Below are 11,654 nucleotides of genomic sequence, written 5' to 3'. Positions count from 1 at the left end.
AGATGAATATTTTAGCACTTAACATTTGCTATGCTAAGTGCACCTAAAGTTAATGGGCTGGCCAAGGGGACGAGGCTGTGGCCATAGTATCTCATCCCAAGTCGCAAGGGCTACGCAACCCAAGTATACAAGGGTAACAGTGTACATGGGCCATAGTATGAGATATAGACTGTCAACAATTTTATTGATGATAATATATTTTTTGTACTTTCCGATCTTTCTTAGAATTTAAAAATATACTGGGAACATATGTAGTTATGAGTTTCAATTTTCAAAACGGGACAAGGACTAAAACTGCTTATGGTTGTGGATTTCACTTACTGGGTTGTGGATTTCACTTACTTTGCCCCCTTTGAGCTCATCAGTTTTATTTCTTGTTTCAGGTGGTGATCAGGTCGCATTAGGAGGCCAGAATGGGGGCAGGCGTATTTAGGAATTTCATTTGATTTCATATTAGTTAAGTTAATAAGTGTGTTGGCATAGTTTTTCTTTTAGAGATTTACGAATTTATTTTAATAAGAAACACTATTATGGTTTGTGAGACATATTTTTGTTAAAGAGGAATCTTTTAGTTTATTTTTTAAACGACGTTATTTTCTAAACTCTCACGCATTCATTTTATACTAGTCTTATATAATTGACAAACCTTATGGATCTTTGCGAATAAGAAAAAGGATTAACAAACCTAACCCGAAGGTTATAAGGTTCTGCAGACTTTTTTAAAATATATATATATATATATATATATATATATATATATATATAATGGGGGGTAATGGGAAGCCACATTCCGGCCAAGTAGAGTCTGTATTTGTGGTCTTTAATAAATGATTCATGAGCATTTTTCTAATGGTTTATATTTTTTGTTGTGTCATCGCATGTTTTAAAAAAAAAAAAAAAAATCAACTTAAGTGAGAGTAATAAGGAGATTTTGGGTATTGTGATCAAGTTGATGAAGAAGATGGATTTTTTTTTTTTTTAGATGGAAGATAGGTTGTGATTTATAGTACCAGCGCATTTGGATTAGTGGCAATTTTCTTAAGTATCGATCAATAAAAATATATTTTGAGGTGTCTCGAGGATTTAGGAAAGATTATTGATTATGATTTAAAAATCGTATGATGGTTTTATAGATTTAGGTTATGAGATGATTTGTGTAATTTACTTGGTGACAAAATGGTTTTATGGATTTAGATTGTGAGATGATTTGTGTAATTGACTTGGTGACAAATGGTTTTATGGATTTAGATTGTGAGATGATTTGTGTAACTCACATGGTGACAAAATGATTTTGTGGATTTAGGTTGTGAGATGAATTGTGTAAATGACTTGGTGACAAAGTGGTCTTATGGATGTAGGTTGTGAAATGATTTTTGTAGCTAGATTGGTGAGATAAGAGTTTAGATGAGTTTTTGATCATGGTTAAGGTTTGGGTGATGACAATAATGGCACTATGATTGCGGTTGTAATATATAGATTGATGAATGAGGATTACGTTGTGAAATGATTTTTATAACTAAATTGGTGAGATAAGAGTTTAGATGAGTTTTTGATCATGGTTAAGGTTTGGTTGATGACAATAATGGCACTATGATTGAGGTTGTAATATATAGATTGATGAACGAGGATTACATAGTGAAATGAAGTGAATGCCTACGTATTGCAGGGATAGATGAAATGAGGTATACCCTAGAATCTATAAGATATTTTGAGATTTACATTTGTGGTTTAAGGATTTTGATATTTTCGGATGATCGTGATGACTTTAAAGTATAATTCATGAAATCCTTGAAGTGATTCTTAGAAATTGATGTGTTAGGTTTTTCGTAATTGAGGAAAATTATATTGAAGTGACGATTAAAGTTTTGAGGATAAATTGGTGCTCTTAGGTTGTGAATAATACTTAAACTACTAAGGCACTAGTAGATATTGAATCATGAGAATTTTAGTTACATGCCAAGGCCTTAGGTATAATTTTCTTTCACTAGGTAATAATGATTGATTATTATTCTTGAGGTAATTTGAAGCACAGAGTTAGAAGTTGGAAGACATTCAAAATAGTGATAGGATCTAAATCTCCTTACAAGATATATGTTTGATGATATTGAGGTGTTTTAGACGTTGATAATATGTGATTGGGGTACCTTGATGTTCTGTGAGTGTTGGGAATCTACCAGTATGATTAGCCTAATAATCAGAGAGTATATATGAAGCTACCATGAATATGCTATAAATTCAAAGCAAACAGAAATGTTCGGAGAACAAGCTCGTTATAATATTACAGACCAATGTTTATTACTATATATATATATATATATATATATATATATATATAGTTGTTGCATGAAAAGACTTGAAATAATGACGAGCGGATGCTTTCACAGAGCTGCTCCATGAGATCACTTCTACAAAGAGAGAATTTAGCATGAGTAGAATTTCAGATATTGCATATATTTGAGTTATCGAAAAGAATAATTATTTCAAATAAGGTACCTGGCTAGAGCTTGGGCGGAGAGATGTGCGATAGTTTTGGACATTGACCCAGACTATTCGTGTTGTCGATGGAGACGTTCGGTAGTCTCCTCCATTTCTAACACTTTTATTCCAAGGTCTTCCACGTATGACACCACCAGCTTCTTCAGCTTAGTATTTTCCTGCTCCAAATCCACATGTTTCTTTTTGTAGTGTTTGAGCAGCCGCTGTAAGACCCCACTTGGTTTCTTATGGTTTTCATTTCCTCATTTCTAACACTCAGACGCTGTGCCATATTAGAATCAAAAGCGGTACCTTGGATACTGAACGCCAAAGAATCAATAATGGCGTCAATGTTAGACCTACCCACCAACAATGACTAATCGTATGAAGTTACGAGACCTTTAGCCATTGCCACAACAGTCGAGTCATGGAGCATGACAGAATCATGGATAGTAATAGGATGGTTATCAAAGGTAAAGGCTGGCTGTCATATGTCAGGATATATGGCAAGCATGTCGGATTGTGCAGCAAGCACATTGAGGAATACAATTGGTACATCGGGTTGTACAATAGGTACAACGTTGATAAGTGCCAAAATATTCATATTTTAGCCCTTAACTTATATTTGTTAATTCCTTAGTTTTGTTAGTTTGTGATATTTTAGTTCTTTTATGTGTTTTTTGTGTTTTTGTAGGCTTTTGGAAGAAAAGAAAGCATTTCTGGAAGTCTAAGGCTTAGAGGAAAAAATTGTAAAAAAGCTAGAAGATTTGAGTCAAGCAAAAGGTTTTGATAGTGCGATTGAGTGCACTACCAGAGAGGTCTAAGCCAAGACAAGTAAGGTGAGCGCTTGTGAGCAGAAGAAGCAGCCTTGATCACATTTGTGATCGAGCGCCCAACACAAGAGATCGTTCGCACAGGGGCTGGGATCGAGTGCACCCGTGCGTGAAGAGCAAGGCAGCGTTGCCCTATTCCTGAAAGTCCTCTTTTTCAACCTTTCAAAACCCTAGGTGAACTAGAATGCAAAAGCTACGATTTCTAGGGTTTCTAGAGTGTTCCTAAGGCCTATAAATAGACCCTTAAGCCTTTCAAATAGACACACAATTTCCAAGGAGAAGAATTGGAGCTCTTCAAGTTCAAGTTTTCGGGTTTATTCTTTTCCTCTTTATTTTATTTTATAAAGATGTTTAACATCAAACTCATGTGTAACTAAACTACTTAGTAAGGCTAGATTGAAGCCCTAATTATGTTTATTTAATATTTCAATATTGGAGCCTTTGTGACAATCATATCGTGTTGCTTAACTTGATTAATTCCTGCTTAACTTGATTAATTCCTGCTTTACTAAATTCCTCATATGTGTTTACCTAATCAACATATGTATGTGGTATGGATTAGTTAATTAAATCAATTTGGATGATCGAGTCCTGGGTTTAATAGAGTAACAAAAGAATCTCACCCCGAGTTCTTGGGTTAATCAACATGGGGAACCGGGAGTAGACACCTAGCCCTAGGCCTCATGTGTTTATCGATTTCCACAGATTTATGCTTTCTTAAAGAACAACTTAGTAGGCACCCATGCTAAATCCTTTAAGAAAGAAAAGAATTAGAGTAGACACCGATGCCTAATTCATTGTTTAGGGAGATCAATAGCTTAAGGAGTAGACACCCATATCCTTAGGATGGCAAACATTAAGTATTCATAATATGATTAGATCATTGGCATATTATTATATTATCTAAGTGTGATTAGTGGTGGATATCAAAGCCCTGCCTTTTATCATTATTAAATCAAAATCAACATGTTATCTTGTTTTGTTTACTGAAATTAATTTTAATCAAAATTTACCAATCCTCGTAGGAATGATCTTGTACTTGAACTCTATGCTACTGTTTTGACCTTGTGCACTTGTGAGTTTAAATGTACAATTATTTGCCTATTAATTTAGGTAGATATTTGCACAACAAGTTTATGGCACCGTTGCCGGGAATTGCATCAAATTTTGTTTAGAATTATTTTCCCTTAGTTTAGTTATTTTTAATTTTTAATTTTTAATTTTCATTATGTTGTTTAGTTTTTATCAAAAATCTAAAATCTTTTTCGTTTTTTTTTTTCTTGTCTTTTCTTTGTTTTCTGTTTTGTTTCAGCTTTGCGGTATCCTTCATGCTGTTACTGCGATCGAGGGGAGACCGAGAGCGATCGAGTGCAGTTCTAGAGGACATCCAAACAGTAGTACTGAAGCTGCTGTGACTGCAGAGGCAATTTTTCTTTCTTATTCAAGGTCGTTGATCTCAGCCTCAACCATCCTTCCACTCAATCCAGAAATTGAGCGTGTTAAGTGCTAAAATATTTATATTTTAGCCATTAACATACATTTGTTAATCCTTTAGTTCTGATTAATTTATGCCATTTTAGTTCTTTTATGTGCTTTCTTTGTTTTTGTAGGTTGTTGGAAGAAAAGGAAGCAATTTCAAAAGTTTTGAGCATAAAAGAGCTATTTTGGGAAAATTGGAGGCTCTGGTAGTACGATTGATTGCAGGGGAGCTACGATCGAGCGCACTACAGGCGAAGACCACGAGCGCAAGGTGTGCGCACCAGAGGAAGCCTGGATCGCACCTGCAATCGAGCGCCAGCACGAAGGATCGATCACATACCTACGATCGATCGCACACAAGCTGCGATCGAGCGCACCCATGCGTGAGGAGCAAGCCAACCGCCAGCCATGATAAGGAAAGTGTGATTTTTAGGGTTTTGTAACTTTGTGTGAACTAGGGCTCAAACCCTATGATTTTTAGGGTTTCTAGAATATTCCTAAGGCTTATAAATAGACCCTTAAACCTTTAAGATAGACACACAATTTCCAAGGAGAAGAATTAAAGCTCTTCAAGTTTCGGGTTTATTCTTTTCCTTTCTATTTTATTTTTATGAAAATGTTTAACATCAAACTCATGTGTAACTAATTTATTTAGTAGGGCTAGATTGAAGCCCTCGTTATGTTTAGTTAACATTCAATATTGGCACATTTGTGATGATCATGTTGTGATATTTAACTTGATTAATTCCTGTTTTCATGAATTCCTCATATGTATTTGCCTGATTAACATATGCATATGGTATAGACTAGTTAGTTAAATCAATTTGGATGACCGAGTCCTGGGTTTAATAAAAGTAACAAAAGAAATCCACACCGGGTTTTTAGGTTAATCAATATGGAAAACCGGGAGTATATACCCATGCCCTAGGTTCCGTGTGTTTGTCGATTTCCATAGAATCATGCTTTCTTAAAGAACAACTTAGTATACACTCATGCTAAATCCTTTAAGAAAAAAAAGAGTTAGAGTATACACTCATGCCTAACTCGTTGCTTAGGGAAATCTATAGCCTAAGGAGTATACACCCATGCCCTTAGGTTGACAAACATTAAGTATTCATAACATGATCAAAGCATTGGCATATTGATATATTATGTAAGCATGATTAGTGGTGGATATCAAAGCCCTACCTTTTATTATTATCAAATCAAAATCAATCTTTGTTTTGTTTTACTTAAGGAATTTATTTTAAGCAAAATTTAGCAATCCTCATAGGAATGATCCCTTACTTGCATCATATACTACTATGTTGACCTTGTGCACTTGCAGGTAAAACGTACAATTATTTGTTTATTAATTTAGGTAGATATTTGCACAACAGCGGACAATTCGACAAAGGCCTAGAGACAACTCTAACACAGAAGAAGAAAGAAGAAGTTGAGGAAACAATGGAAGATCGACTGGAGAACCCGCCACTAGTGCAAAGACCCATGAAACATGCTTTTATCCCAAAAAACCTCAACCAACCATCATGCATCGCTTATCAACCGGAGGTGGAAGGCAATTATTATATATCCCCACAAATACTCAATGCTTTGACTCACTTCAAGGGCACAGCTACTGAGGATCCAAACTTGCATCTTAGGGAGTTCTTTGATCTCTGCAAGATTCAGCACATCCAGGGCCTAACTCCGGAGAGACTTAAGTTAGTCCTCTTTCCTTTTTCTTTGAAAAATAATGCTAAATTTTGGTATAATTCCTTGCCTGCAGATTCCATTCATACTTGGGAAGAATTAGCCACTAAGTTCCTAAAGAAGTTTTTCCTTGCTCAAAAGACAAGGCAGCTTAAAAGGGAACTTCAAACGTTCCAACAAAGAGATGGAGATCTTTTCCTCGAAGCATGGGACCACTTTAATGCGCTGTTTCTTAAGTGTCCACATCACAACATCCCTCAAGATGATCAGGTACAAATTTTTTATGAAGGGTTAGATGACACTAACAAAGGAATGATTGATTCAGCTTGTGGAGATGCGCTTATGGAAAAGATTAGTGAGGAAGCCATGGAGCTCTCAAAGCTAGATATGATTGTTAAAGCCATGACTGCTCAGAACATCTCACCTAGTCAACAAGCCACACAACTCAAGGTATGTGCCATATGTTCCCATTCTAATCACTCTACTGAGAATTGTCCTTTGTATCCATTTGTACATCAAGAACAAGCGAACTATACGGGACAGAACAATTATCCTCCCAAGAACAATCCATACTAACACCTACAATCTAGGGTGGCGCAACCACCCCAATTTCTCATGGAGTAACAACCGGAATGCTCTAAACCCTCAAGGGCAGCAAAGGAACTCCCAACAAGCAGTCCAACCAGTTCAAGAGTCAAAGAAGAATGACTTAGAGAGTATGATGTGCAAACTGGTGAGTACGCAATAGGAATTTATGATGGAGCAAAGACAAGTCAATGCAAGGACCAATCAAGCTATTCAAAGAGCCGATCAAGCCATTCAAAGACTGGAAGTACAAATGGGGCAAATGGCTAAGGAGCTTAGTGAAAGAAAGCAGGGTGAATTCTCAGCCCAAACAATACCTAATCCATGAGGTCACCAGCAACTGAAGGTTGTCACAACTCTCAGAAATGGCAAGGTCATAGGAACTGAAGAGACAACACAAGCATCTCCAAATGAAGCCTCAATATCCAAGATAAGTAAAATGGAGAAGGTGAATGCACCATCCTTCCCTCAAAGGTTAGTAAAGCCAAAGAAAGAAAAACAACTTCGTGACATTTTTTGAGACTTTGAGAAAAGTAGAGATTAACATTCCTTTATTATATGCAATTAAACAAATTCCCTTATATGCTAAATTTTTAAACGATTGTTGCACTAATAAGAGGAAGTTTCAGGAGCATAAGATAGTAACTTTAACAGAGGAGGTAAGTGTGGTGTTATTAAGAAAACTACCACCAAAGCTAAAAGATCCAGGTAGTTTTACCATTCCTTGCAGGATAGGAGACCATCTTTTTGGAAGGACACTACTGGATCTAGGAGTAGGGGTTAATTTGTTGCCATACACTGTTTATGAAACATTGGGTTTGGGAGAGCTTCAACCAACTTCTCTCACCTTGCAATTGGGAGACAGAAGCATCAAAAGACCAAGAGGTATACTTGGAGATGTCTTGGTAAAGGTAGGTGAATTTATTTTACCTGCTGATTTTATTGTATTGAATATGGAAGAATCTCCTATGCCATTGCCTTTGCCCATCATCTTAGGAAGACCCTTTATGAGAACTCCTGATACAAAAATTTGTGTGAAAAAGGGTACTATAAGTATGAAGGTAAATGGTGAGAAGATAGAATTTAGAATATTTGATGCATTGAAATTACCCCAAGATGATCTGGAATGCTTTAATGTTTGTATGATTCACGGTGTTGTTGAGAAAGTTTTTCAGGTCCATCACATTGATCCATTGGAGGCCACCCTCACCCATAGTTTCACAAGGCAAGACATTGAGCCAAATCTGAAGATGTTACTAATGACATCTTTGAAACCGTGCACCTTCTTGATGCCTCTCCAAAGCATCCAAGTAAGTACACTCCTCCCTTTGAGACTCTTGTGCCTACTAATTCTACTCTTGTCCCTTCTATTGTCTAGACCAAATTTGGAATTGAAGCAATTGCCAAAGCATCTAACATATGCTTATTTGGGAGAAAACCAGACACTACCTGTGATAATTGCCACCAATCTAAGTTTTGGGGAAAAAGAGAAGTTGTTGAGAATTTTTAGAGAGCATAAAACTACTTGAGGATGGACCATTGCTAACATCAAGGGGATAAGTCCAGCCAAATGCATGCATCAAATCTTCCTTGCATTTTATTAGCTTGCATAAAGGGTTGAACATCATCATTATGTCATTTGGAGGCTGAGTCCTTTCCTTTGACTTATTTTTGGATAAAAGAAATTTCACTTGTTTTGAGATAAAATTTTATGAGCACATTATCATGTTTTCTGTGAGACATGATGTTTGAACTTAAGCATGTTCCTTTTGAGATCTGGTGGATGATCTATTGATGAATAATCTTGACTTGTAAGATATATATATATATAAAGGAAAAAGACAAGAAAGATCTGAGCTTTCCGCTAAGTAACGAGACCTCTTGCCTCATTAAGCATTAAGTGTTCGCGTCAAAATGTGTGAAAATCAAGGTTGATTTATGACATGGCTAGTCTAGCTTCGTAGCCTTTTTGACTTAAGTTACCAAACCCTTAGGGATGTTCTACATCTAGTGCCCTAAAGCCATTTGGTTTGGGAGTCATTGGTGTTGTGCAAATATCTACCTAAATTAATAGGTAAATAATTGTACGTTTTACCTGCAAGTGCACAAGGTCAACATAGTAGTATATGGTGCAAGTACATGATCATTCCCACGAGGATTGCTGAATTTTCTTTAAAAATAAATTCCTTAAGTAAAACAAAGATTGATTGAGTTGATAATGATAAAAAGGTAGGGCTTTGATATCCACCACTAATTATATTCAGATAATAGAACAATATGCCAATGCTTTGATCATGTTATGCATATCTAATGTTTGTCAACCTAAGGGCATGGGTGTATACTTCTTAAGTTATAGATTTCCCTAAGCAACGAGTTAGGCATGGGTGTATTCTCTAACTCTTTTCTTTCCTAAAGGATTTGGCATGGTATATACTAAGTTGATCTTTAGAAAAGCATATGTTTTATGGAATTCGACAAACACACAAGGCCTAGGGCATAGGTGTATACTCCCGATTCCCCATGTTGATTAACCCAAGAATCGCGGTGTGGATTCTTTTGTTACTTATGTTAAACCCAGGACTCGGTCATCCAAATTGATCTAACTAACTAGTCCATACCACATGCATATGTTGATCAGACACACACATATGAGGAATTCATGCAAGCAGGTATTAATCAAGTTAAATAGCAGAACAAGATCATCACAAAGGCGCCAATATTGAAATATTAATTAAACATAACTAGGGCTTCAATCTAGCCCCACTAAATAAATTAGCTACACATAGAGTTGATGTTAAATATCTGCATAAAATAAAAGAAAAGAAAGGAAAAGAATAAACCCGAGACTTGAACTTGAAGAGCTCCTATTCTTCTCCTTACAAAGCCTATCTATTCTAAAGGCTTAAGGGTCTATTTATAGGTTTTAGAAGTCCTTGGCAAAATAGTAAACCTAGGGATTTCGTAGGGTTTTGAGACCTATTACAATTGGGAGTTGGAAAACCCTAATATGGAAAGAGGGACACTCTGGCTGCCACTTTATGTGTCTCCTGCGCACGGGTGCGATCGATCGCAGCCCGTGTGCACTCGATCGCAAGTCTGCGATCGATCCTCTTCTAGCATGCGCTCGAGCGCTCCTAGCTTGATTTGTGTTGTGTCCTCTCGGTACTACGCTCAATCGCAGGTGCCCTGTGATCGATCGCAATGTCAGGGAGCTCCAATTTTTCCCATCTTCTCTCTTTGAGCCTAAATCATCTAGATTTACTTCATTTTCTTTCAAAAGCCAGCAAAAGTATGAAAAACACAGAAAGGAATTAAAATGGCCTAATTAACTAAAACCAAAAGATTAAAACATGCAAGTTAAGGGCTGAAAAAATGAATATTTTAGCACTTAGCACACCCCCAAACTTACATATTGCTAGTCCCTTAGCAATACAAGACCGAAAACAAGAATGGAAAAACAGAAAACCAAATGATAAATCCATCTTTCGTGGGATGTACGACTGCATTTAGCGTATGCAACAAGCCTTTTAAATCCCTAGGAATTCCCTAGTGGACGAGTGAAGTCTCGTGATGGTTTTCCAGAAATGTTACCCGCAAATATCATGCACAGTTCATGTTATCCCAAAAATTAAATTATCACTTCAAGATCATGGTTTTCATTCATAAGCAAACTTAAAAAGATGAACTCCATCTTCACAATGAATTGGAATCTCAAAGTGCAATTACTTACAAAGGACATGCTAAATCATCACAAGTTTGAAAATAGTGTAAAGTGAATTAGCACAAAATTATGAGGCTTCCAAATCTTTCCAATGTATAATGTCTCTATATCTCAAAATTCACTGAAATTCCTATTTGAATGACACAATAGCATTTTTTTTTTTTTTCTTTGGTCAGGTTGTGCAATGTTGATTCCCTTAAGCTTTCTAATTGACCCTTGTAGCGAGTGTTAAGTCAATGACTCCCAAACCAGATGGTTTTAGGGCATTAGGTGTAAAGACACCCCTAAGGACCTAATAACTCGAGTCAAAAAGGCTACAAAACCAACTAACCATGACATTGATCAAATCCAAATTTTTCACCTTTTGACGTGAACACTCAATGCTTTGAGGCAAGAGGTCCAGTTACTCAGTGAAAAGCCATCAATGATCATTTTTTTAATCTCTTTTTTTTTTCTTTTTTTTTTTTCATCACTATATATGCCATAGTGTCATTTAATAAGTCATCCAATTTCATCCAAGATGCAGAAACACACATATTAGACTTCATGTCATTCCTCACAAATTATGTGCTAATGTGCTTGAGTGCTCAGATCAAACATGTGATTTTTCAACTATCCTCAACAAGTAACCAACTAACAGATTTACTCATCAGATCATGTGTTCAAAATTGTAAGCTTACTAATGAATTCAAATCACAATTCTTTTTAGATCAACTTTAAAATTTTAGAGCAGCATGAACATGCATAATTTATTTATTTTTTTATTATTAAATAAACAAACACACAAAACAAATAATCATGAAATTGAGACAAAGTGTGTGTGAACATGTGTGCCCATACCCCCAAACTTAAATGACATATTGTCCCCA

This window comes from Corylus avellana, chromosome ca7 (assembly GCF_901000735.1).
Source record: "Corylus avellana chromosome ca7, CavTom2PMs-1.0".
NCBI classification, from domain to species: Eukaryota; Viridiplantae; Streptophyta; class Magnoliopsida; order Fagales; family Betulaceae; genus Corylus; species Corylus avellana.
The sequence above is the reverse complement of the archived record's forward strand: the minus strand, read 5'-3'. Positions refer to the sequence as shown.